The sequence below is a fragment of the Crocodylus siamensis genome, chromosome 6 (genome assembly GCF_052110815.1).
Source record: "Crocodylus siamensis isolate JL-2025a chromosome 6, ASM5211081v1, whole genome shotgun sequence".
NCBI classification, from domain to species: Eukaryota; Metazoa; Chordata; order Crocodylia; family Crocodylidae; genus Crocodylus; species Crocodylus siamensis.
In genome coordinates this window covers 87,788,990-87,809,598 of record NC_143400.1, presented here as the reverse complement: position 1 = coordinate 87,809,598, position 20,609 = coordinate 87,788,990, and the positions used below count along the sequence as shown (strand labels likewise).

The window sequence follows — 20,609 nt, the reverse complement described above, 5'->3', positions numbered from 1 at the left end:
CCAACTATGGGAACCAAGTTCCTGGGGAGAATTATTTTACAAGACTTCAGAATCTATGGCCTGGAAAAATAAAATTTGCTTCCAGTCTGAAACTGGAACTTAAAGGAAAGCCTGTTTTAATGTTCTCCATTGATATATAGAAAATATTTAACCCGCTCTAGCAACTCGCCTTTCATTTTTTTCTTCCGGTCTTCCTGTCTTCCTGTCTAAATTAGACACATGAAGCACGTTCAGGAAGAAAAATTTCATATAATGTTTCATCAGTTGGGTATGTTAGTAGATAAACTTCAGTTCTACTCCCAATGCTGGTAATTTGTTTTATCAGCATTTCTTCTGCATTTGTTTTGTTTCTTTTTCCTATTTAGCTTTAGTCCCTTTATAAGTCTCAGACTGTGAGACACTGAGGTCCTGTGACTGTTTAATTCTTGTGGCATCCTTTTTCACGGCACTCCAGGGAAGTATGGCTTTTTTTTCTTCTTTTTTTTTTTGGTTACAGTTCTATTTTTTTCTGCTGAGGGACAATGCAATCCATTTCACTCTAGCATCCATCTGCTGTGGAGCATACCATCTCTGACACTGGGGCAAGTTTATGAGTAGAGCGCTGAGAGCAATTAGCATTTGAATTAAAGCTACCTGTGGATAACAACAGGTGATTACCCTATTTAACAGCTGCTAAGTGGTGTTATTTGCCAGCTATAGACCACAGACTGGGTGAATTGTGTGCATACAAATGGGAGTTGCTGTGCATACAAATGGAACAACATTAATTAATATTTTTGAATTGCATTTCTGATAAGTGGGCATTCATTCTAAAGATGCAGGCACTGGCAAAGTGATGGTGTTATGGGATTATGGAGGGGAGGATGACATACTAAAGGTAAAAGTTTTTTAATGCATTTTTGCCATCCAGCACTTGGACCTAAAAGTGAAATAAGCTTGACATTTTACAACAATTCAGTGAAAAGGGAAATGGGAAAATACTAAGAAAACAAAGCACTTAGAGTTATTTTCATTCAATCTCAGCTCTGTGTCTAACAAAGCAGGCTTATCAATTATGATCCCTTTAAAAGAATTATGTTTTTCCCAGTGTAGCTTGCCTAGCTTCCTCCTCACATCTGTCAAAAAAAAAGAGCTAGTAGACTGTCTTGCTCTCTGCTGTACACAGGGTTTTTCTGACTTTATTTTAGCACACAGACATTCAATTTCCTTTTGAATCCATGCAGGATCAGTTCACAGGCTCTGTACTGTTGCTCCTCCTGAACCTCTCATTTCATCTGGTTGTGCCAATTTTTTATGCGCCACTTTGCTTAAAATTGTCCCTGCAAACCTCTTATCTGGGGCATGAATTTTCCATTATCTGTTTGATAAACAGAGCACCAGAGAAACTATTCTCTAATATAAGTTGCAGTTTCCTTCCTCAACTGTTTATTCACATGCTTTAAAGAGGTATTCAATGCCAGTGCGAGCACGTGAATTCCTGAGCTTGCTACAGACAAAATCCTCAGAAATGATAGCTAGTTAAAACGTATTTGTTTTCTGGGAATAATACACCCACACTTATGGGATTCCTAGGATACAGTGTGAGGCTTGGCCAAAAGAGACTGTTGCATCATGGAATATGTAGGTCCATCAGCAAACACGCACCATGAGGGAATCCATGGGAACTACAAGCCCTTGCTGCGGGATGCCAAGAGAGCATACAGGTAGGGACAGAAGTGACTATTTTTGCCTGATCTGGCCTCAGAAAGTGGCTTACAGCCATGGCCAAACAAAAGTACACAGCTGTAGGCTGCTATAAAAGTACCCAATCCTATAAAAATCTGAACCCTCATTGCATGAGGGTTCAGATGAACGTGCTTCAAAACAGAGTGCCTTCAGTAACTTCTGTCTGCAGAGCTCTCAGCCTGGAAGTGTTTTCAGAATGGGAACAGGGAAAGGGAGCGGAGGGAGTTTGGTTTTGGGGTGGTGCTGGAGGGTGGGACGGGTCAATTGGAGCCTCCCTGCCTCAGGGGCTGAAATCCCCCCAGCTCAAACTCTCTCCGCTCCCTTTAGCGCATCCCATTCTGAAAACAGTATCCTGCCTGGGAGGGAGCATGGCATTACTACAGAGATAAGGCTGCAGGCTGGCAGCAAGCAGCTAGAATTCCCAACTCCTGGGCCCAACAGTGAACTTCCTTTTGGTCCAGGGAATCACTGCAACTCATAACATTTCCTGCGAAGTGCTATGGATTGCTATGGGGAACTGCTCTTCTGTCTGCACCCAAGGTGTTTCAGATACACAAGTGTCTGTTTGGTTCCTTCGGAGAGACTAGTTTCTCTTTCCTTATTAGATGTTTACTGTATTGGATCTTCAACAAATTATTACAATATAAACCACACTGCCACCATGTCTGAAAAAGAAAAGCAGCAACGAAACCTCCCTAAAATGTCAATAGGCACATGATAGTAGGCTCTGCATCTCACACTGCAGACAAATGTGATCAATTTTATTTATTTGGCATCTTTGAGGGGAAGAATGAAGATGAGGTCATTGATCTTTGATGAGATTATTTCACATGGTCCAAATCTCCAAGCACCTGCCTCTTTTTGTCTTTGTTTCTTATCTAATTTTTAAGGTAACCAGCTAGTGTGTGTGTGTGTGTGTGTGTGTGTGTGTACACAGTATTTCTCATTCAATTAAAAAACAACTTGAAATACAGGTAGATCAGTGTCTTATTGTTAGCTGTAGCAACTTTAGAGTTTAATATTTCATGAATCAACTCATGAGTGCAGCTCATCAACCATGAGTTGAAATGAGAGTTTGATATATGCAAACTAGACAGAATACAGATAGCGCCTTTGAAGACTGTATATATAGAAGCCACATGTGAACTGCATGCATGCCTTTTATGCTTGATTGTCAAGTTTACACTTTACCTGTTTGTTACAGTACAGTATACCTGACATTTACTGTCGATATTTCAATTTCTTTCATTGGTTGTATTTTCAAATCAAGTCCTGATTCATCATAAACAAAATATAGAAAATGCAAATACACACTAACATAATTAATATATGAAAGAAATATGGCATTTGTAGCACTGTAGTAGTGCTGCAACTCATTTTTGTATTATTGTGGCATGAAAGCCTGATAAATAAAGCATGAATAGGAACTTGCCTCATTTAATTAAGCAACTACATTGTACCACCAGAGCTATTGATAGAATAGCCATTTAACAATCTCATAATGAACATTCAATTGTCACAGCTTTGGCAGGTTTAATGTGGTAGTTTAATGTAGTATTATTTTTCCTTATCATTGTTCCTGAGCAATATTTAATACCAGCCACATTTATGCTTAAATGTATCTAACATTAAAGAAGGAATAATAGAGGAGTAATGGGTTTTTTTTTCTTATATAAAATGAAAAACAGTGATTATGTAAAAAAAAAATAAACTTAGTAAGAAGTAATAAGCTATCCAATTGCGTGGGTTGTTTTGTTGTTGTTTTTTTTTAACACAGTGCAGTTACATAGGAATTTCTGCATTAACTAAACTAAGGATGAATAACTCATGGCAAATATATCACCCTAAATCATGTACAAAACTTTTTAAAGTAGGGCCACACTGAAGCACTATTTGGATATCCATTGGTTACAGTGTAAGTGATACGTGTGATATATGCAAATGTATTGGTCCAAACCGTTCTCCATCCTAGTACAACTCATAGGAAGAAGGAAGTCAGAGGTTTTTCTGATATTATGCATCAGTTAATATTCATGTTTTGTTACACACTGGGTGCATCTACATGTGCACTTTACTGCAGAGTTGACTAATTAGCTCTGTAGTAAAGTGTCACAGTCTACACATGCACCAGTATTAGGGTACAGTAAACTAATCAACTCTGCTATAGGATGCTGGTACAGTAAAGTAAATAACTGCAATTAAGCACTCATTTAGACAGAGACTGCGGGTGGAAATTGCACTTGGTCAGTCCAGGCAGCACGGAGCCAAACCCTTGCCTGCCACGTGGTTCTGTATGTTTGGCACTCTCATGCCCCAGCTAGCACCTCTGCTGCCCAAAGCTACCACTCAGAGCCTGGGACTGACCCCGGAGCCTACTGCCAACCCAGGCCTGCTCCACCCTGGCTCAAAGTGCTGCTCTTCCAGGTGCACATGTAGATGCTGTGCCCAAGAGCTGCTGACTCCAGTGCAAACTGCATCCAAGTTTATTGCTTCACTTTAATTGAATGTGTAGATGCACCCACTGTATCTCAATCTCAGGCGTTGATAAGAGGAAATACAGAGGAACCAAACCTTTGGGCACTCAGAGGAAGTTTTCACTGGAATAAATCAGTTTGATACTGAATAGAACCACAAAGTGATTGTGCTGAAATGATTTAGACATAAACTGGGATGCTTGCAAGTGGGAGTTTTAAAGCATTGTAAATATAATGGACAGACACACTTGTGTTTTACTGTTTCCCCTGAGTGTATAATTCCATGCGGGTTGTCCATGTCAAAGGACTGCAAACCCTAGCTGCCGAATATGTATAGCTAAAAAAACGTCTATAGGACTCTCTTATAGTGGTGTGTGCACACCTTGTGTGTCAGGAGCAGCAAGAAAATATTTTAAAGAAGGTTTTAAGAATTGAATGATGCTTGCATTACTGTCTGTTGTCTTTTATACCAGCTACAATTGCATCACTTCCAGATTTGCTGCTTCATGTGTTTTTGCAGTGTCACTCTCTTGTTGTGGGTGTATAGTCAAATAGGAAATATTCTTATTCTCAGACAGTTTAGCATGCCAAACATATGTAGTATTCTTTGTTATGCTTGCTATTAACTTATAGTGAGTATCCCTTTTATGTCAGGTGCCATCCCACCTGGTTGCTATAGAATGTATTTAAAGAGCTCAAATTGTGCAGTACCATGTGTCATATGTCCTTTTCGTGGTTCCTCATGAGATGAAGCAATTTAATGTCTTTACCACTTGAACCATAGTCACTTCATGCTTTTCTTCTTGCTGCTTATTGCTCAAACACTGTTTATAGTACTCTCCAAAGTCTGCTTACTGTAGGCTTGCTTCTAAGTGCATTGGGCCCTGTTCAGCAAAGCACTTAAGTGTACGCTTTACTTTAAAGCCTTCAGTAAGATTACTAGAGCAGATTAAGGACATTTAAGTGTTTTCTAATGTGCTCCTTACCTTGGAGGATTGAGCTCAGTAGGTCCCTATTAAGGAAGTATTGGAGTACTAGTATAAAACCTTTAAATTAAAAGAAGCTCTTTGCTAGACCACTGTTTTCCAGGTACCTAGGTTTTTGGTGATCTTAGGATCATTAGGACAATAGATTTCAGCAATGAGTGTAACAAGCCCCATTAACTTTGAAACTGTAAAATTGGATTCTCAGTGCTTAGATTCTTTCAGCTGCAGTGGTTTTCATCCATGTTCTTAGCTCTCTAACTGATATAACTTCAGCTGATGATGAATTTAACTATATATGCACATCAATGGGACAGTTCAGCTTTGTAATACATAACATATATTAAAGGAACACAACTTCTCTTTAATAGTTGGAGAGGGGAGTTCAGGATGAGTGGTTGCTCCTCAAGGGAGCAATCCTGGATGTGCAAGCACTGTCCATCCCATCTCAGAGGAAAGGCAGCAAAAGGGCACAGCAGCCCCCTTGACTCTCCAGGGAACTGGCGGACCTCCTTTGTCTTTAAAGGAACACCTAAAAAGGATAGAGGGCTGGAACCGCCACCAAGGAGGGATACTCTGCTTTAGTCTGGACTTGCAGAGGGCAAATCAGGAAAGCCAAGGCTGCGATGGAACTCCAGCTAGCTACAAATATCAAGGAAAATAAAAAGTCCTTTTTCAGATATGTAGGGAGCCAGAGGAAAAGCAAGGGCAACACTGGACCCCTGCTAAACCAGACAGGCAACTGACAACTAACGCCCAGGAAAAAGCAAACTTGCTAAATGGGTACTTTGCGTCAGTTTTTCATCAGCCCCATGGGACGGCCCTGCCCACTATGGGTTAGGGATGCCTGGGCAGAGGAGGGTCCTTGCCCTCCATTGAAGCTGACCTCGTGAAGGAACACCTTGAGAGGCTGGATACCTTCAAGTCAGCCGGCCCTGATGGGCTACACCCAAGGGTACTCAGGGAGCTGGCGAGCATCATAGCTCAGCCCCTGGCATCGATATTTGAGAGTTCTTGGTGCTCTGGTGAAGTGCCTGATGATTGGAGGAGGGGCAATGTGGTGCCTATCTTTAAGAAAGGGAGGAAAGTAGATCCAGCAAACTACAGGCCCATCAGCCTGACCTCTGTCCTGGGGAAGGTCTTGGAAAAGATTATCAAGGAGGCCATCCTTAACAGACTAGCTGAAGGCAATACCTGAGGGATACCCAGCATGGGTTTGTTGCGGGTAGGTCTTGCTTGACCAATCTCATTTCCTTTTATGACCAGGTGACGTATCACCTGGACAAGGGGGAAGAGATCAATGTTGTATACATTGACTTTAAAAAAGCCTTCGATCTGGTATCCCACATTCACCTCTTGGCTAAACTGGCTAACTGCAGCCTTGAGATCACCATGATCTGCTGTCTGGGGAACTGGCTCTGCGGTAGGACCCAGAGGGTGGTGGTCGATGGGAGTCAATTGTCTTGGTGTGCTGTGACCAGTGGGGTCCCACAAGGCTCTGTCCTAGGGCCTATACTGTTTAACTTCTTCATCAGTGATGTGGACATTGGTGTCAGAAGAAGACTGGCCAAGTTCGCCGATGACACCAAACTCTGGGGTAAAGCATCCACACCTGAGGACAGGAGGGTGATCCAGGCAGATCTGGACAGACTCATGAAATGGGCAGAGGAGAACCTGATGGTGTTCAACACTGAAAAATGCAAGGTTCTCCACCTTGGGAGGAAAACCCTGGACCACGCTTATAGGCTCGGTTGTGCTACACTGGCTAGCACTACAGATGAAAGGGACTTGGGCGTCATGGTTGACCACAAGATGAACATGAGCTTTCAGTATGATGCTGCAGCTAGTAAAACGAGCAAAACACTGGGTTGCATCCATAGATGCTTCTCAAGCAAATCCCGGGACGTTATTCTCCCACTGTACTCGGCCTTGGTGAGGCCGCAGCTGGAGCACTGCGTCCAGTTTTGGGCTCCGCAATTCAAAAAGGATGTGGAGAAGCTTGAGAGGGTGCAGAGGAGAGCCACATGAGGGTGGTCATCAGGATCTGGGGGAATGATTGTTCACCGGAGCGCCGCAAGGGATGACAAGATCTAACAGTCACAAACTCCACTGTGATCGGTTCAGGCTGGACATAAGAAAGAACTTCTTTACTGTCTAGGCCCCCAAGGTTTGGAACAGACTGCCACCTGATGCGGTTCAAGTACCCACTTTGAATGCCTTCAAAACACATTTGGATGCTTATCTTGCTGGGATCCTATGATCCCTGCTGACTTCCTGCCCCTAGGGCAGGGGGCTGGACTCAATCCTCTGGGTCCCTTCCAGCCCAAATGTCTATAAAATCTATGAAGTTTTGGTTTGATTGTATAATTAATTACCTTTTGACTTGTCTGAATTCATCGTGATGTTTGTTATACATTATAAGTATGTGTTGTTATAATAGTGCATGGAGGAGTGTTGTGGTTTCTGCAAGGGAGAAAGAGAAGGTTCTTTTCTACACAGACTTCTAATTCTTGAACTCCTTGGAGTTTACAGTGTTTTGATAAAATCTAATCCAACTGTGCAGAGGGTGCTTGGCATTCACTGTTAAAACCTCCCAGCCATCTTAAACCTGGAGATTCTGTGGTTCACTGACTACCTGAATGAATTATTTTCAACTAATTTGGCTCATCTTCAGAGGAACAGATGGCTCCATCTTTACTGCAAAAACAATAACTAAGAAAAAAGATCCATGAATCTCCCTGGAAACTCTTCACATCTAAGAGAGATCTTGATGACCGTCTTAACATTTCCCACTCAATTGTCTCAAGAAAGGAGTATGTTTAACAAGAAAATAACATGTATAATTTACTAAGCAAAGTATCATATACATGGAGCAGTTGGCTGTGTAATAGAACTGTTATGCATGAGGTTTCTAATAGGACTTCCCTTAGAGTATAGCAGCTGGAAAGAGTGAAATTATGAAAATGTGATGTGAGAAATTTGGAGGAAACCAAAGCTTAAAGAAAAAAGAAACAAGTGAAGGAGCATAACACAGGGAATTCATAAAATAGGGACAAAGCTTTAAAAACCCACAAATGTTGTGTGTGGGGGGTGGGGGAGTGGGGACGGTCATGCAACAAAAAAGGTCTTATGCTTTGATTCCTAAAGTTCAAATTTCATTTAAGCCAGAACTGGTCAAAAATATTTTCATCAAAGTGGCTTCTTCTGGGAAATGGATTTTGCATTTGGCACGTTTCAGCAATGTTTTCCTTTTTCTTGCAGAATAGTATGGGCGTAGGCAGGATATAGGAAGTTTGGTTAATTTCTAATATTTTAGCAAAGAGTAGATCAATTGAACTGACAAGTTATTTTCTCATTTAGACAATAAAATAGAAGCAGTTAGGTATTTAAGACCAATGACTATTAGAAGCAAAATAATAAATAGACACAAAATTATATGTAAATATTGGTTAACTAATCGTGCCTGGTTTTTTTATCACACAGGTGATATATGAAATTAAACAAAATGATAACCTGAGCTTTAGTATTGGCTCTTATGGAGGCTAGTTATATAGGGTGTGTCAGGGCACTGGTAGTGCCTGCCACTTTAAGGACTGGGCCGGGGAGGGGCAGGTGCTTGATTAGGGTGGCCATTTTAACGTCCAGCTCCCTGAGCTGAGGGTAGCTCTTGATCAGCCAGCAGAGGAGAAACCTCTCTGCTGAGCTCTGCTAGAAACACCTTGGAGGTAAGAGTGAAGCTAGGAGGATGGCTTGGAGGCCTCATTGATCCTGAGAATGACCTAAAACTGCACCCTGTCAGGGCAGGATGGCCTTGTGGGGCTGCTGGTGGCATGGTAGTCCCCATGTAAATGCCAGGAATGATCACCTCCCTAGTGTACGATGGGTCAGGGCACCTTTACCTCAGCCCCCACCTTTGGGTGGGTTATAGAATGCAGGGAAGGCCAGGATAACTTCTTGAAGTGCCTAAGCCTGCTGGGATGAGTGACCCTGCGGGATAGGCATGCTTTGTGAAACACCTGAGCTGGAAATGGAAGACCCCGAACTCTGGGGGCAGGCAAGCAGCCTGGGCGTGTCCTGAGGGATCCTTGACTGGGCCATGCTGGGGCCAGGACCCAAAGGGGAGACTGAAAGGCCAAGGTGGCCCACCATGAGGGATGGGCAGACCAGAGAGTCCCAGGATCCTGACTGGCCTGTGATGGAGCCAGCGCCTAAAGGAGAGCTGATGGTCCCAGAGAGGGGACCACAGCTAAAAGGGTGAAGGGTACAGCTGAGTTTAGCTGCCTGGGATGCCATCTGCAAGGCTTGGGCCATAGTGTAGGGGTGGAATGGAGCTACGGATATTCCCCTTAACATCAGGGTTCAAAATGAGCAGCCTCCCACCCAATTAACATCTTAATATTATTACATCAAGGTGTAGCAGATGACTAAGGTGGATAGCTGGCCCATAGACAGGAGGCGCGCCAGTGTTTGCACCAGGCATGACAGTTTGCTCCTGTCACATAGGGAAATATGGAAAGTTTACTTCCTCCAGGAAGGTTTTTAAATGACATGCCTCCATGTCATTGAATTCATAAATGCTGTGCCCCCAGAGGCTTGGGGGGCATGGTGATCACCCACAGGCGGTGGTGGTGTTGGCAATGGGGGCATGTGGTGACGAGTGGAGACGTCCCACAGGTAGCCATGGTGATGTTGGTGGAGTGGGGTGGGGGGGTTGCAAGCAGCAACTGGCGGTTGGCAACCACCCGCAGACACCGCTGGCAGTGTTGGTGGCAGATTGGGGACTGCCCTCAGATGCCACTGGTGGTGTCAGTAGCAGGGGGGAGGTTGGGGTTGAGCAGCGACCACCCACGAGCATTGCTGGCAATATCGGAAGCACTTTTTGCAGGGGGTGCACCACCAAGCTCAGGGGGTGCACATGCACCCACATGCACCCCCTACATATTGCCATAGATTGAATTCCAACAATCCGTACTTCCCATTGAATCCCATTGTTTTCAATATGAATTCCTTTTTCCAATTAAGGATTGTGTAAGGTCCTCAGTTTTTGGTACACAGTTCAGGACTATAAATTATCATGAAAATGTAGCTCCTAGAATATTATCCTACCTACACATCTTCTGTAAAATTTTTCCTCCTTCATGAGGAGCTTTTGTTGTTGTTTTGGGGGCACTCTATAACAGAGTAGGCCATAAACACAGAAATTGAATTGATTAGATGCCAGTAGGTGGTCTAAGAATTGGTAATTGTTAATAGTTACACCACAGAGGTCTTTGTTGGGTGGCAGTTCATATTGCATGGCATGCAGAAATGGAGCTTTGAACAGTAAATAGTGCTGTCACAAAGTTGGGATCTGTTGGCTTGAGTTGAACGGCTCAATTCAGGCCTGGGTGACATAGGTGACCACATGTATGTGAGTAGGAATCCTGAAGAAACTATTGTAAGAAGCTAGAGGCTTTCTTTTTTTCCATTAAGGTAGACCAGGAAGCAAAAGAGAGTTGGGGTTGGAAAGAGAACTCTGCAGGAAGGGAAAAAATCTGGTCCAGGAAGAGCCAAGACCTGGGAATCAATAACAGGAACCTGGGAATAAACCCATAGTAACTGCTGGAGCCAGGTGGAAAGGTGGCTCATGAACTGAGTCAGGCAAAAAGCTAGGGATTAATAGATAGTTATTATCCAACCTGGTGGTAGAGTACAGGTTGGAGATATAGATGGACTCACCTGAATAAGAAGAATAAGGTTGGGCCATAAGTGTAAATAAAACCTTTATAATAATTTGATGTTGAAAAGGTTATAGTTAGTCTACTAAATTCTAGCTTAAACATTCCTTTCTATTGACCACATTTCAATGAAAAAGCAGATAATGCAAAGTTTAAAAGACTGTGTTGCCAGATCAACTGATTCTATGTTTAAGTCTATTAGTTAGAAGAATTGTGCATTGTACTAATTCATTCTTGGTGACTTCTTAACTAAACAACTTTATTAGGCCTGTCTATAAGGGTTTTTCGATAATTTAATAATCTGGTTTTTTACATGAGTTGTTTAACACCAATATATCCTTCTACTTAATGAACAGGGTTTTTATTAAAAGCCATTTCAGAATATAACAAAAGTGATGATATAGAATAAAACTTCATAGTTTTCCTTTTTTGGTATTCAGGGGTTGGAAGCTGTTAGGTTTATTATTCTCTATGTTTTACTTTCTGTCATTTTTCTTTCTCTGCTTTTAAATGAGTTATAACTTTAAAACATTTTGTTGTCTATCAAAATCATTAAGTAGAGAAATCTCACCAATTGCAAACTTTTGATGCTAGTGTTACCTGCTCTGTCATTCTTGGAGAGTGTTCAACCTCAAATTTAGGATTTCTCAGTGGGAGAAGAAGATGGGTCTTTGGTGAAAAGAGTCACTTTGTCACAGCTTGACAACACTTTATTATATACCGTTAAGTCCTGGGCTTTGATGTTCTGTTTATTTACTTTAAAATTCAAAACAAGTTACAGTAAGTACTGCAGGGTCAGCTCTGTTATGAAAGCTCATTTTTGTGCCTGTTACATCCTCTCTGCTAACTGAACGTTAAAAAGAAAGAAAGAAAAAACCTACTCAAATGTAGAAAAATTAATGATTTAGTTTCTGTAAAATGATGGCAAATTGGAATCTGAAGCTCCTTAGTGAAGAGCAGTGGGAAACAACACAGATTCGCGAAGTCAAACAGAATAGTGAAATGGGGCCTGAGGTCATGTTGTATATGACAAGTTGCCAGAGCGCTGTGAAAGAGATCACTCATGCTGTGATCAGCCTCCATATTTTGCCTGTGTTCAGAGATTCTTGTATTGCCTGTATTTTGCTGTATTCCGAGATCATTCTTCTACTGTGAAGATAAAACTTACAATAGCCACCGGAATTCAGATGGGTCAGTTGTGAAGATACAAGTCTTCCCTACCTTTTCTTTGTACCACTGTTCAAGGACAGTGTAAGCCAGGGGTGGGCAATTTTTTAGCCAAAAGGCCACATAGGCTGTTTTGGCAAGTTGTCATGGGCCGAGTCAGTGAACCTCTCCCCCACTTGCAACAACTCACAAAAACTCCCTATGTGGGATGGGGTCTTGGACAGCAGTGTTCAGGAGCAGGAAACACAGGGCAGGCAGGCAGGCAGCAGATAGTAGCTGTGCCCCACCCTGGCTCCGTGCTGTCACTGACCCATGATCCTGGCCGTGGCCCCAGCCTCGGATGCAGCTCCTCACCTACCCATGAACCCTGCCTGCACAGCACCCCAGAGCTGCATCCAGAGCTGGGGTTGGGATCTTGGGGCAGTGACAGCATGGGACTGGGGCAGAGCTGGAAGCTGCCACCAGGCCTTGCTGGGGGGCCGCAGCACCCATGAAGGGGAGTGAGGGCTGTGAGTCTTGCAGAGGAAGCTCAGGAGGCCCAGCAGGGGAAGCAGGGGCAGGGGACTGTAACATGTTACTGCTAAGCCTGCTAAGTGTGGGGAACTTAGCCTCCCTCCCCCACTCAACGCTTCTCCTGTTCCAAGGCATGCAGTCCACAGGCAGGGGAGGGAGTGGGGTGGACCCTGCAGGTATCCATGCTCCACCATGTACTTGGAAGTAGCAGCCAGGGCCAGGGCTGGGGGAGGAAAGCAGTGCTAGGGCACCCTCACCCCGTCCTAGCCCGCAGCTTCCAACAGGATACCTATGAAGTGGTGACAGCTTTGCCACCTCAGCACAGGGGAGAGCAGAGTGGTTCCAAGTGGTTCCGGGTGGGGGAGATCCCCTACCCTCCATCAGTGCTGAACTTGTGAAGGATCACCTTGAGAGGCTGGATACCTTCAAGTCAGCTGGCCCTGACAATCTACACCCCAGGGTACTCAAGGAGCTGGAAAGCATCATAGCCCACCCTCTGGCATGGATCTTTTAGAGCTCCTGGCGCTCTGGTGAAGTGCCTGAAGACTGGAAGAAGGCCAATGTGGTGTCTATCTTCAGGAAAGGGAGGAAAGTGGATCTGGCTAACTATAGGCCCATCAGCCTGACTTCTATCCTGGGGAAGATCTTAGAAAAGTGTATTAAAGAGGCCATCCTTAATGGACTGGCCAACACCAACATCCTGAGGGATAGCCAGCATGGGTTTGTTGCAGGTAGGTCTTGCTTGACCAATCTCATTTCCTTTTATGACCAGGTGACCTATCACCTGGACAAGGGCGAAGAGATTGATGCCATATATCTTGATTTCAAAAAAGCCTTCAATCTGGTATCCTGTGATCACCTCTTGGAAAAACTGGCCAATTGTGGCCTTGGGCCCACCACGATCCGCTGGCTGGGAAATTGGCTCCATGGTCAGACCCAGAGGGTGGTAATTGATGCAAGTCACTCATCATGGTGCCCTGTGACCAGTGGGGTCCCCCAAGGCTCTGTCCTTGGACCCATATTGTTCAATATCTTCATTAATGATGTGGACATTAGAGTCAGAAACTCACTGGCCAAGTTCGCTGATGACACCAAACTTTGGGGCAAAGCATCCACACCTGAAGACAGGCGGATGATCCAAGCAGACCTGGACAGGCTCAGCAAGTGGGTGGATGAGAACCTGATGGTGTTTAACATTGAAAAATGCAAGGATCTCCGCCTTGGGAGGAAAAACTTGCACCATCCTTATAGGCTCGGCAGTGCTACACTGGCTAGCACTATGGAAGAAAGAGACTTGGGGGGTCATGATTGACCACAAGAAGACCATGAGCCTCCAGTGTGATGCTGTGGCTAGTAAAGTGAGCAAAATGATGGCTTGCATCCACAGATGCTTCTCAAGCAAATCCTGGGATGTCATTCTCCCCTTGTACTCAGCCTTGGTGAGGCGGCAGCTGGAGTACTGTGTCCAGTTTTGGGCTCCACAATTCAAAAAGGATGTGGAGAAGCTTGAGAGAGTCCAGAGAAGAGCCACACACGAGATCAGAGGTCAGGAAAAGAGACTTTACGACAACAGGCTGAGAGCTATGGGACTCTCTAGCCTGGAAAAGCACAGGCTCAGGGGTGATCTGATGGCCACCTATAAGTTTATCAGGGGTGACCACCAGGATCTGGGGGAGTGTTTGTCCACCAGACCACCCCTAGGGATGACGAGGTTGAACAGTTATAAACTACTGCAAGACTGCTTCAGGCTGGACATAAAAAAGAATTTCTTTACTGTCCGAGCCCCCAAGGTCTGGAATAGCCTGCCATCAGATGTGGTTCAAGCACCTACGTTGAACACCTTCAAGAGTAAATTGGATGCTTATCTTGCTGGGATCCTATGAGCCCAGCTGATTTCCTGCCCTTTGGGCAGGGGGCTGGACTCGATCTTCTGAGGTCCTTTCCAGCCCTAATGTCTATGAAATCTATGAAATTAGGATGCTAGATTCCAGAAAGGTGGATTTCATCCAATTCAAGGAGTCATGGTGTCATGGGAAGATATATTGAAGGACAAAGAAAGACACTCAGAAGGGTTGGGAGCTTCTGAAGACCATATGTGATGTGTAGGGGAGACACAGGGGGGCATGTGAACCCCCCTGAGATTGGCCACCACCAGCTTCTGTCACTGCCAATGTGTCCACTAGCAGCTGTGGGTGGTCCCTGCTCGTTGCATGTTGCTCACCACCCCCTTTCCTCCTCAGCAACCACTGCAGGCAGTGACTGCAGGCAGTTCCCACTTGCCACTCACTGCCATGGTGCCCTCCCAGTCATGGGTGGCACCATTCATTCATGCTAAAGAGCACAGTATTGGAAGCCCAACAAGAAGACATGATGGAAGCTCAAGAAGAATGGCAAAAGACCAGTGCAGCTGCACAAGGAGCTTCCAGAATGCCTCAAGCACAAAAAGAAAGAATGCAGGCAATGGAAGAATGGGCTGGTCACCAGGTAATAGCAAGAATGTGCAGGGACAAAATCAGGAAAACAAGCTGCACCTGGCAAAGGAGGTTAAGGACAATAACAAGAGGTTCTGTAGGTATGTCAGTCAGAAAAGAAGGACCAAGGAAGCTGTGGATCCTGTGTTAATCCAGGAAAACTCCTAACAGAAGTTGCAAAGAAGGTGTATATGCTCAACAGCTACTTTGCCTCAGTCTTCACAAAATAAATTAAGCTACAGCCAGACAGCTAATGAAAATTATCTGGATAAGGAAGGGGCCAAGCTGACGGATAACATAACAGAAGTGTGTCAGAGAGCTTTTGATAGGGCTGAATGAACTTCATCCCAGGGTCCTGAAGGAACTAGCAGAGGATATCTTAGAGACTTTGGCAATGATCTTCATGGAGTCATGGGAGATGGACCAGGTATGTATGTATGGGCCAGATACCAGAGGACTGGATGAGGGCCACCATAGTGTCCTTCTTACACTTTTTTTTAAAGGCAAAAAGGAGGACATAGGGAACTACAGACCAGGTAGTTTCACCTCAATAATTGTGAAGTTACTGGAACATATGCTAAGGAAGACCATTTGTAAGCATCTGGAGAAGGAGAGACTGAACATAAGCTGCTAGCATGGATTTATGAAAAACAAAGAGTCAAATAAATTCAATCTTCTTCTTTGACAAAGTAACTACCTGGGTGGATGAAGGGAAGGCTGTAGATATAGTATAGTATAACTGGATTCAGCAAAGCTTTAGACAAGATTCCATATGGCCTTCTCAAACAAACTAGAGAAATGTGGGCTGGACAAAACTACTAGGGCTGTGTGAAGCTTTGGTCCCTGATTCGATCTGGCAGAGATTCAGCCCAATTCGGCCACAACTCTGAACCCAAATAGAAGCAAGGGGCCCTTTAATTTCTCCAAATCAAATCAGAACCTTCCAAATTGATTCAGAGAGATTTGGCAATTCGGACATAGACATAGCTTTAAATGTCTTTTATACATACCTCAAGTTATCAGGTGACTCATGAAAGCTGCTACGCTGGGGCAGATGGAGCATCCCACAGGAGCATGGGGAGCTCCCCAGTGCACTCAGCAGCAGACCCAGAAGTGGACCAGAAGCACTTCTGGTCCACTTCTGGGTCCACTGGAGAGCATGCAGGGTCCCCCCATCTGTGCCCCCCCAGCTCATAGAATCATAGAAGTAGGGCCAGAAGCAACCATGTAGATCTTCAAGTCTGACCCCCCGCCTGGGCGGGAGAAAACCTGGGCTCAAATGACTCATGGAGCCTCTTCTTAAAGACCCCAGGGTAGGAGCCAGCACCACTTCCCTTGGAAGTTGGTTCCAGCTCCTAGCCACCCTAACTGCGAAGTAGTTCTTGTGGATGTCTAATCTAAATCTACTCTCCAATAATTTGTGTCCATTATTCCTTGTCATGCCAGGGGGCGCTAGGTGAAACAGTGTCTCCCCTAAACCCTTCTGGTCCCCCCTAGTGAGTTTATAGACAGTCACCAGGTCCCCCCTCAGCCTTCTCTTGTGAAGGCTGAACAGGTTTAGGTCCCGCAGTCTTTCATTGTAGGGTCTGCCCTGTTGTCCCCGGATCATGCGGGTGGCCCTCCTCTGGACCCTGTCAATGTTGTCCACATCCCTCCTGAAATGGGGCGCACAGAACTGGATGCAGTACTCCAGCTGTGGCCTGACCAGCGTCGCATAGAGGGGGAGGATCACCTCCCTGGCTCTACTTGAGATGCACCTGTGAATGCACGACAAGGTCCGGTTAGCCCTGCCAACCGTGACCTTGCATTGTCGGCCCGTGTTCATCTTGGAGTCAATGACTCCAAGATCCCTTCCTGCCTCCGTGCTCTCAAGAAAGGAGTTTCCCATTCTATAAGTGTGCTGCTGGTTTCTACTGCCCAAGTACAGCACCCTGCACTTGTCAGTATTGAAACGCATCCCGTTTATGTTAGCCCACTCCTGTAACCTATCCAGATCTTGCTGCAATCTTTCCCTCCCTACTAGCGTGCTCACCTCACCCTAAATTTTGATATCATCAGCGAATTTAAACAGGTTGCATTTCACCCTGTCGTCCAAATCGCTGATGAAGAAATTGAACAGCACAGGCCCAAGGACCGAGCCCTGGGGGACTCCGCTGCCCACTTCCCCCCAGGTCGAATATGACCTGTCCACCACCACCCTCTGATTACGACCCTTGAGCCAATCTGCAATCCATCTGACTGTGTAGGCATCAATGCCACGGTTGCCTAGTTTTTTAATGAGGATGGGGTGGGAGACGGTGTCAAAGGCCTTGCTGAAGTCTAGAAAGACTACGTCCACAGCAACACGTGCATCCATTGCCTTTGTGACCTGATCATAAAAGGCAATCAGGTTGGTCTGACATGACCTGCCCCTAATGAAACTGTGCTGGTTGCCCTTGAGCATCATCCCTGAAGCCAGCCCATCACAGATGTGCTCCATGAGGATCTTCTCAAAGAGTTTCCTTAGGATTGAGGTAAGACTGATGGGCCTATAGTTGCCTAGGTCCTCTCTCTTCCCTTTTTTGAAGATGGGGACCACGTTAGCTATTTTCCAGTCATCTGGCACCTGACCTGTGCAGCACGAGTGCTCGTAAAGCCATGCCAAGGGCCCTGCAATAACCCCAGCTAGCTCCCTCAACACCCTGGGATGGAGAGCATCTGGACCTACTGACTTGAATACGTCCAGCCCCTCCAGAAGCTCTCTAATCTCGTCCTCCCCAACCTGAGGTCTGGAGGCGTTCCCCTTGAGTCCGTCTGGCATCACAGTGGGGAAGTCCCGGTCCCTGCACAAGAAAACGGAGGTGAAGAATTGGTTAAAGAGTTCCACTTTCTCCTCTGGCGCAACCACCAGGTTGCCCAGCGTACTTTGCAGGGGCCCCACATTACCCGGTGCCTTGTTCATCCTCCCTATATATTTGAAAAAGGACTTTTTATTATCCTGGATCTTGGACGCTAGTCCTAGCTCTATGTCTGCCTTAGCTTTCCTGACAGCCCAAGCAGAGGAGGTATACTCCTCTTTGGAGATAGCAACCCCCTCCCACCGGGTGTACGCCACTTTTTTGGTAAGCAGGCATTCCTGGATGCCCTTGGTGAGCCGGGGGGCTTTCAGGCACTCTTGCCTCCCTTGCTGCTTGTTGGGATGGACTCCCCTTGGGCCCTGAGTATCGTTTCCTTAAGGAACGACCACTCGTCCTGGACACTGAGTTCCCCTGCCCTCAAGGACCCCAGTGCCTCACCCACTAGTCTCCTCAACTTGTTGAAGTTGGCCCTCCTAAAGTCTAGGGCTACCGTCTTGCTGCAGGCCCTTGACACCCTGCGCCAGATGATGAATTCCAGCGAGCGATGATCACTATTGCCCAGGTGGTCGAGGACCTGGCGGCCCCTTACCAGGTTGTTGCCTGTGGCGAGGACCAGGTCCAACAGGGCATTTCCTCTGGTGGGACTGTGCACCTCCTGAATTAAGTGGTGGTCCTGTATCTCAGCCAGGAACCTCCTGGAACAGTCCGTCCTGGCTGACTGTTCCTCCCAGCAGATGTCCGGGTAATTAAAAACACCCATGACAACTATATCCCTTGCCTTAAGTGCCTCTGCAAGCTGGCCCAAAAATTCCCGGTCCAGCTCCTCCCCTTGGTTGGGGGGTCTGTAGTAGACCCCCACCATCAAATCGCTCTCCCCATGGCCCCCTTGAATCTTGACCCAGAGCACTTCAGCCTGCCCCTCCTCTGACCCCATTCTGCTGGCAGAGGATGTGTAGTGCTCCTTGACATAGAGCACCATACCCCCGCCTTTCCTTCCTTCTCTATCCCGCCTGTAAAGCCTATAGCCCCTAATACTAACATGGTGGACAAATCCCACCACGTTTCTGTTAGCCCTATGACTTCTGGGTTTGAACTAGCTATTCTGAGGGTGAGTTCCTCCTGTTTATTCCCCATACTGCGAGCATTGGTATATAGGCATTTAAGGCCTTGCAAGACTGTGTGTGCCACCCCCCATTTAGGGAGACTGTCTGGCCTCCCATTCCTTACCTTAGCACTCCTTGCCTTTGTCACCTGTCTTGCTCAGATGGCGTCTCCTCATCTTCTTGCAGCCCCCTCCCCCGGCAAGGCTAGTTTAAAGCTCACCGTACAAGATCAGCCAACCTGGAAGAGAAGACATGCTTGCCTTTAGGAGAGAGATGAAGTCCATCCCACCCCAGCAAGTCCCCCGCTGGGAAGCATAGGTCAAGGAACCCAAAGCCTGCCTGGAGGCACTAGCTGCATAAGTGCCAGTTGACCACGCCAATGCAGGCCTCCTGTCGCCGTCCCCGCCTACTCACTGGAGGAAGAGAGGAAAATACCACCTGTGCCCCTGTCTCCTTCAGCTCGTCTCCCAGAGCCTTGAAATCCTTCATAATGAGGTCAGGGTTGCCCCTGGCTGCATTGTTCATAGCCACATAGACGACAACCATGGGGTACCGGTCTGCAGGTCAGATGTAGGCCGGGATCCTTTCCGTGATGTCTCTGACTCAAGCCCCAGGCTAGAAGCAGACCTGTCGTGTCAAGGGGTCGGGCCAGCAGATGGGACCTTCCAGTCCTCGTAGGATGGAGTCTCCGATGACGAGGACCCGGTGTTTCTTCCTGCTGGTGTTCACTCTCTGCCCATTCCATGTTGTGTGGGGAGTGGCATCATCCCCACCAGAGGCCATTCCACTGTCCTCCTCCATCACAGCTGCCAGGGCATCAAACCTGTTCCCCAGCTGAACCTAGGGATCTTCCACCGCTCTAGGCCTAGCAGCTCTGGATTTGGGCACCTTTTTCCACTCCTGCATTGGATACGTCTCCTGTGGGGGCTGTACAGTGGGCGACTGGGCCTGCAGAGAATAGAAAAAGGCATCAATTTTGTCCTCTGCATCCCTGATCCCCCTCAGCCTGCTCACTGCAGCCTGGAGCTCACTTACCTTCTCCTCCAGGGCCCTAAGTCATGCCCAGGAGGGACAGGCAAGGAGACGTCCAGGCCCCACCCCCAGGACCCCACCGAGCCCCCTCCACAGACAGGGGGGCAAGGGGCCACCAACCCCACCATGAGCTCCATCTGGGTGGAGTCCTCAGAAGAGCCCATGGCAGGTGGCAGCACCAGGACGGGGCCCCTGGCAGCTGCGTTCCGCGTCTGCATCACCATGCTTGCAGAGGTGCTCCCGCTGCCTTGCCTCCTGGAGGTGCCGCTCTGTGCAGCTACCTTTGTGCAGCTACCTCGTGCCCACCTTATGCAAACGCTGGCACGCCCTTACAGAGTGCACCTGTTTGCGCACACTGTTTGTGCATGCTGCCCGCGCACGGCTCAGGAGTGTGGCTCCCTGTTGGGTGAGCTAAGGCAGCACCGAAGGGCTTTCCCTCTGGATCCACCTAAGCTGTGCTGCACCCTCTGCGCCACTTACCTTAGGGGGAATCAGCTGTTGCTGCCCCTGTGGCTGTCTCCTCTGCTGCTGCTGCTGCTGCTACCTCCGCCACCGAGGTAAGGGGGTACTTGTGTGAGTGGCAAACA

The 20,609-nt window shown here is 46.6% G+C and overlaps 1 long non-coding RNA gene across 3 annotated transcripts in view; it reads left to right on the top strand.

The window, feature by feature from the left end:
• Positions 1-20,609, top strand: part of LOC149863119 (uncharacterized) — a 104,356-nt gene that overhangs the window by 2,026 nt on the left and 81,721 nt on the right. The gene's annotated exons all lie outside the window — the stretch shown is intronic.